Here is an 8,133-nt window from a genome sequence, read left to right as displayed (position 1 = left end):
GGAGCCCCGAACGGACTCCAGATATGTCCTCCAGATGAAGAACAGGATGTGGCGGCGCCTCCGTATCGCAAAACGCGATGGAACCTTCTCTCCGATTTTTTTCCGGGCGAGACGGAAGATATAGAGCTGAGTTTGGGGCGGTGGAGCCACGTGGGCCCCACAAGCCCTCACGGCGCGGCCAGGGGGTGGCCGCGGCCCGTGGGCTTATGGCCCACTAGTCCGCCTCCTCCGGTGGATCTTTGCGCAGGTATTTTTCTTTTATTCCAGAAAAAAATCTCCGTAAATTTTCAAGACATTTCGAGAACTTTTATTTCTGCACAAAAACAACACCATGGCAATTCTGCTGAAAACAGCGTCAGTCCGGGTTAGTTCCATTCAAATCATGCAAATTAGAGTCCAAAACAAGGGCAAAAGAGTTCGGAAAAGTAGGTACGACGGAGACGTATCAACTCCCCAAGCTTAAGGCCTTGCTTTTCCTCAAGCAACTCAGTTGAAAAACTGAGAGAGACAAAAGAAAAACTTTGACAAACTCTGTTTGATCTTGTTGTTGCAACTATGTCCAACTCACAACCAGAATTTCAGCAAGATCACAAGCAAACCACATAAGCAAATGACATCTAGGTCTCACGGTAAACTCATATCAACGACATAATCAACTAGAGAGCAAATAATAATAAGTCTGAAATGTCAACACTTCAGTCAAAACAACATTAAGTAGTACGAATAGATGGTATCTCGCTAGCTCTTTCTGAGACCGCAAAACATAAATGCAGAGCACCTTAAAAGACCAAGGGCTGACTAAACATTGTAATTCAAGGCAATGAAGATCCAGTCATAGTCATACTCAACACAACTAAAAGCAAAGCATAAAAATGACAGAGGTGCTCTCTAATTGGTGCTTTTGTAAGAGGAGGATGACCCAACAGGAACATAAATAGACAGGCCCTTCGCAGAGGAAGCATTGATTTGCAGAGGTTCCAGAGCTCAAGCTTTGAATACAGAGATAATAATTTTGGGTGATATGCTTTCATTGTCAACGCAATGACCAAGAGTTCTCAATATCTTCCATGCTACACATGCTATAGGCGGTTCCCAAACATAAAAGTAAAGTTTTGACTCCCCCACCACCAATCAATCACACTCCACGGCTAGCCGAATCCTCGGGTACCGTCCAAACCAACATCAATCCTGGGGAGTTTTGTTTGCAATTATCTTTTCGATTTGAGCATGGAACTGGGAATTCCAATTACCGGCCCCTTTCTCGTGAATGATAGTGAATAAACACATATCGAGGATAACACGCCTAACATGGAAGATACCAATAGCCTTCTGTCACCACATGAGCGGTTCGGGCATGCAAAACAAATTATTTCTTGAAGGTTTTGGGAGTGGCACATGCAAATTTACTTGGAATGGCAGGTAGATACCGCACATAGGTAGGTATGGTGGACTCATATGGCACAACTTTGGGTTTATGGAAGTGGATGCACAAGCAGTATTCCCCCTTAGTACAAGTGAAGGCTAGCAAAAGACTGGGAAGCGACCAACTAGAGAGCGACAACAGTCATCAAAAATGCATTGAGATCAACTAACATTGAATGCAAGCATGAGTAGGACTTAAATCACCATGAACATGAATATCATAGAGGCTATGTTGATTTTGTTTCAACTACATGCGTGAACATGCGCCAAGTCAAGCCGATTGAATCATTCAAGGGATGATACCATCCTATCATACTACATCATAGTCATCTCAACATTCATGTGGGCATCCAAGACAAACCATTATGAGCTCCTAGCTAAGTAAGCATGGCATAACCAACTATGATCTCTAAGTTGCCATTGCAAACATGTTTCTCTCACAACAAAGCTGAATCACGCATGATGAGCTAGTCATATTTACAAAAACAAAATAGATCGAGTTTATACCAGCTTTTCCAGGCTCAGTCACTTCATCCTATATTGTCATTATTGGCTTTCACTTGCATGACCGAACGATGTGAACAATAATAAGCATGCTCGTGCATTGGACTAAAGCTGGAATCTGCAGGCAAACACAAAGGAGAAGACAAAGTAATATGGCTCTATGAAAGCTAAACAGGTATGCATGCAAGAGCCACTAAACATTGTAACGAATATCTTCTACCTTGACCCAAAGAAAATGAAAACTATCTACACAAGAAACCTCCCAACAAGCAAAAGAAGAAAAGAAAATCTTTTTGGGTTTTCTCAAACTAGACAGACACACGAAAAGAAAACGAGAAAAAGAAAATAAACTAGCATGGATGATACAGTGGCAAAGTGTGAACACTGGCTAACAAAGTGAAAGCATAAGCGAGAAGTAAAGTCAGTGAGAACACGTACTCCCCCAAGCTTAGGCTTTTGGCCTAAGTTGGTCTACTCCCAAGGATGGTCCTGGCGAAACCCAAAATCATAATCGGGGTTATACGGGAGCGCTGTAGCCACTGCCTGAATAGCCGCCTCACGAAGACGAGCAGCCTTCGCCTCCCTCTCATACTCCTCTGCCTCTCCTCTGGTTATGTAATATCTCGGTTTTACCTGAAAGCAGGAGCAGGAAGGGTAATATGGAAAACACGCTGCCGGTTAAATATCAGTCAGTATAGGAGGGATTCATCATCCCTCTCAAGGAATTGGTAGCGTGTCAAAGCAACGCGGTCAAGGAAAGCTGTATGGAGCGGGGGATCTCCTTCGCGGATGGGTACTCCAAGAAAATTTGCTATGCGAGTGGCATAGATCCCACCAAAGAAATCCACTTCAATTGCATTCTTATTCAGCCTCCTTGCTATAATAGTTCCCATGTTGAAGCTTTTGTCACCTGTCACTGCGCTCTTAAGGATACTAAGGTCGAGTGCGCAGAGGTGACAATGCTCAATCTTGCCATTAATGCATCTTCTTATGAAGAGGGCAAAGTAATACAAGGCAGGAAAATGAATACTCCCCATGGTAGCTTGCGTAATGTCTCTAGTTTCTCCAACAATAATACCAAAGCAAAAATCTCTAACCGAAGATTTAGGAGGATCATTGAGGCTACCCCAAGTAGGTATTTTGCAAATTCTATCGAAATCCTCTAAATCCATGGTATACGATTTATCATAGAGATCAAACAGTACCGATGGCTCACGGCCAGCTGAAAATTTGAATCTACGAACAAAAGAGGCAGTGAGAGTAACATACTATTCACATTTATCGGAGATGAATTCTTCGAGTCCGACGTTGTGAACAAGTGCATCAAACTCATCTTTGAAACCTGCCTCAATCATAAATTCATCAGAAGGCCATTCACATGGTTCTACCTGTGCGTCCCTAGGTTGGTAAGGATCAGGCTCCCGAGTCGCAAGATGGGGACCTCTCTTGCTTGAGGAACCATCATGAAAGTTTCTCCTGAACATCTTCCTTTTCTGATATTTTCAGTGATTCTAAGGAAAGGTGAACAAGGCTAAACAAAACTTGTAGCAACTACTCCCAGAAGTGCCTAAAGGCCATATTACGCATCAAAACTACATGGGACCAGCTAAAATCAGCATGCAAAGCTCAAGAACATGGTCACCTAGGCAGCAAAAATACGTGGAGCATAAGCCACTAGAGAAAAAACTAATTGGACCAATGGAGGAGTCACTTACCAAGGAGTAATTTCCCCAAAACAGTTCGGAGAACGGTGATTTGAGCAAAGAGATCGAAAATCCCAGCAAGAGGAGCAAGAACACGGGTTTGAGTTGCGAAACGATTTTTGTTTGGAGGTAGGAGAAGGAGATAAGAGCAAGAATGAGCGAGGGGGTGCCTGTGGGCCCCACAAGCCTGGGTAGCGCAGCCAGGGGGTGCCCGTGCCCCCAAGGGCTTGTGGCCCACTGCTACAGCCCCCACACAAGCTCTTTGTCTCAGAATTTTTCAAAAATTCCTGAAGAAATCATACTTGATTTTCACGGCGTTCGGAGAACTTTTATTTTCGGGGTACTTTTCTACCGAATGCTAATACAGAAAACAGGGGAAACTAAACTAAATCTATCATTTTTCCTCTAAGCAACCGAAAGTGAAATCTTGGAACAGAGCTTTGTGACTCCTCGATTAATGCATCTCATGGTCATCAAAAGAAATCCGTCAATGGGGTTGATCAAATCCCCTCGACAGAACTTTCTCGAATCGCAAAAGAAGACGGAGAATTTTCGAATAGTCACTAGGTCACCTCAATGGTGATGTGTATCTCCCCAACAAGCAAATCATTCTTCATCTTGACACGAGGAATAGGGCATTCAAAGATCCCAATAAGAATCGATGAAGTCTTTTTGATAGCATTGATGCAATGTACTCGATATTGTTTTTTCGGAAAGTGCACTGTATGCTCATTACCGTTGACATGGAAAGTGACATTGCCTTTGTTGCAATCTATAACAGCGCCTACGGTGTTTAAAAAGGGTATTCCGAGGATAACAACCATGGCATAGTCACAATATCCTTATGTACTTAGCATACAGAGACATTTTGAGCATATCTGTCAAACGCATTTGCAGAAAGACAGGTCTAATCATTTCAACGAAGCGCTCAAAATCCTCATCATCCTTTTTCTTGGATGGTTTGGGAGGAAAGGGCATAGGTTTCTGAACCCATGGCTCCCTTTCTTTACCATGCTTCCTAGCAGTGAAGTCATTCTTATCGTATCTCTTATTCTTAGGTTGTGGGTTATCAAGATCAATAGGTTCAATCTCCACATCCTTATCATTGCTAGGTTGACCATCAACATGAACATCAATATTGATATCATCATTAGGCTCATGTTCATCGCCAGATTGTGTTTCAGCATCAGAGACAGAGGCATCGTTTGGACTCTGAGGTGTAGCAGCAACAGGGTTGCTAGCGTGCAAGTTCCTATCATCTTTCTTCTTCTTTCTAGGATGACTAGGTGCATCAGTGCTAACTCCTTGAGAATCTTGTTGAATTCTCTTTGGATGACCCTCAAGATACAAAGGTTCCTGAGTCATTCTACCGCCTCTAGTAACGACTCTGACGGAATTGTCATTCAACTCGTTGAGCAATTCATTTTGAGCTTTAAGTACTTGTTCTACTTGAGTAGTAACCATAGAGGCATGCTTACTCAGAAGCTTTAGATCATTGACATTTCTGTCCACACAAGCACTTAAATGACTAAGCGTCCGAGCATTCTTTTCCAATTGTCTGCTAACATAATCATTGAAACTCTGTTGTTTGGCAACGAAGTTATCAAATTCATCCATGCATAAGCTAGCAGGTTTATCAAAAGGAATATCACTCTCATCAAACCTACGCAGAGAATTTACTTCTACTACCTGTACCTGGTTATCGAGACCATGGATCTCTTCGATAGGTGGTAGATTTTTGACATCTTCAGATTTAATGCCTTTCTCTCGCGTAGGTTTCTTGGCTTCTTGCATATCTTCAGGACTGAGGAGTAGAATACCTATTTTCTTTGGGGTTGGCTTAGGAGGTGGTTCGGGAATAGTCCCAGCATTCTCATTGCACAAGATGTTATTCAATAGAATCTCAGCTTGTTCTACAGTTCGTTCCCTAAAAACACTACTGGCACACCTATCTAGGTGGTCTTTGGAAGCATCGGTGAGTCCATTATAGAAGATATCAAGTATTTAATTCTTCTCAAGAGGGTGAGCAGGCAAAGCGTTCAGTAGCTGGATGAGCCTCCCCCAAGCTTGTGGGAGACTCTCTTCTTTAGCTTGAGCAAAGTTGTATATTTCCTGCAAGGCACCTTGCTTCTTATGGGCAGGGAAATAGTTTTCAGAGAAGTAGTAGACCATATTCTGGGGGCTACGCACACAAACAGAGAAAGAGAAGTGAACCAAGTATTAGCATCATCCTTTAGCGAGAAAGGAAACAACTTGAGCATATAGTAGTGGCGAATCTTTTCCTCACTAGTGAATAGGGTGGGTATATCGTGCAGTTTGGTAAGATGGGCTACAACCGTTTCAGACTCATAACCGTGAAAAGGATCAGATTCGACCAGAGTGATTAACTCAGGGTCGACAGAGAATTCATAATCCTTATCGGTCACAAATATTGGCGAAGTAGCAAACTTCGGGTCGTATTTCATCCTAGCGTTCAAAGATTTTTCTTTCCACTTGTGCAGTAGTTTCTCAACATCATAGCTATCCTTACACACAAGAAAATCTTCAGCTATCTCTCCCTCCATAACATAGCGCGTATCGGGTATAACAGGCAATTCAGGCATAGTAGCAGGTTCTACTTCAATAGTATCAATAGTTTCAGAAGTATCATCACATCTAGCAGCAGCTCTAGCAATATGTGCATCAACGAATGCACCTAGTGGCAAAGCAGTATCAGGCATAGCATCATCAGGCATAGTATCAAGCATAGAGTCATCAGGCATAGTATCAAGCGTAGCATCATCAGGCATAGTATCAAGCATAGCATCATAAGCAGCATAAGTAGCATCATCAAGCACAGGCGACATATCAAGATTTCTAGCAGGAGGCGAAGTCGCAAACCTACTCAAAACTGAAGGTGAATCAAGTGCAGAGCTAGATGGCAATTCCTTACCTCTCCTCGTAGTGGAAGGCAAGATTTTAGTTCTTGGATCTTTCGGATTCCTCATAGTGACCAGCAGACGAAAATCCCAAGTGACTCAGAGAATATAGCTGTGCTTCCCCGGCAACGGCGCCAGAAAAAGCCTTGATAACCCACAGGTGTAGGGGATCGCAACAGTTTTCGAGGGTAGAGTATTCAACCCAAATTTGTTGGTGCACCAAAGAAGAAGCTAAAGAATATTCTCAAATATTAGCAGCTGAGTTTGTCAGATTCAACCACACCTGAAAGATTAGTGTCTGCAAGCAAAGTATCAGTAGCAAAGTAGTATGATAGCAATGGTGCCAAAAACGATCTGTTGACGGCAGACTATTCCTAACTGTTGTATCAATGGCGCCAGTAGGTTGCACGTGGGCGAGTAACTATTCATCCCCGACAACAGTGTCGGAAGAGATCTTGCAACAGGTAACAGCGAAGTAGCAAGGAATAGCAGTAGCAGCAGCAATAGAGTAACAGAAGTAGCAACAGTAGCAACAAAGTGACAGCAGCAACAACAGAGTGGCCCAATCCCTTTTGTAGCAAGGGACAAGCCTAGACAAAGTAACATAGCGAGGACCAGTAGTAAAGGACTCGTAGGCAGTGGATCGGTGATAGATGAGTATGACGGATGTGATTCATCATGTAACAGCTATAACACGGAGAGATAAGTAACTAGCTCCCGTTCGTCAATCTAATGTAGGCACGTATTCCGTATGTAGTCATATGTGCTTAGGGAAAAGAACTTGCATGACATCTATTGTCCATCCCTCCCATGGCAGCAGGGTCCTAATGGAAACTACAGGATATTAAGGTTCTCCTTTTAATAAAGAACCAGACCAACGCATTAACACGCGGTGAATACATGAACACCTCATACTATGGTCATCTCCGGGAGTGGTTCCGGCTATTGTCACTCCGGGGTTGCCGGGTCATAACACATAGAAGGTGACTACAACTTGCAAGATAGGATCTCAAACACACATATATTGGCGACAACATAATAGGATCAGATCTGAAATCATGGCACTCGGGCCCTAGTGACAAGCATTAAGCATAGCCAAGTAGCAGCAACATCAATCTAGAACATAGTGGATACTAGGGGTCAATCCCCATCAAAAACTAACTCAATTACATGATAGATCTCATCCAACTCATCACCGTCTAGCAAGCCTACGATGAGATTACTCACGAACGATGAAGAGCATCATGGAATTGTCGACGGAGAAAGGTTGATGATGACAATGGCGACGATTTCCCCTCTTCGGAGCCCCGAACGGAGTCTAGATCTGTCCTCCAGATGAAGAACAGGATGTGGCGGCACCGCCGTATCGCAAAACGCGATGAAACCTTCTCTCTGATTTTTCCCGGACGAGACAGAAGATATAGAGCTGAGTTTGGGGGCGGTAGAGCCATGTGGGCCCCACAATCCCTCATGGCGCGGCCAGGGGGGTGGCCGTGGCCTGTGGGCTTGTGGACCACTGGTCCACCTCCTCCGGTGGATCTTTGCAAATGTATTTTTCTTTTATTCCAGAAAAAATCTCCGTAAAT

Source organism: Hordeum vulgare, chromosome 1H (genome assembly GCF_904849725.1).
Source record: "Hordeum vulgare subsp. vulgare chromosome 1H, MorexV3_pseudomolecules_assembly, whole genome shotgun sequence".
NCBI classification, from domain to species: Eukaryota; Viridiplantae; Streptophyta; class Magnoliopsida; order Poales; family Poaceae; genus Hordeum; species Hordeum vulgare.
This window is presented reverse-complemented; position numbering follows the sequence as displayed.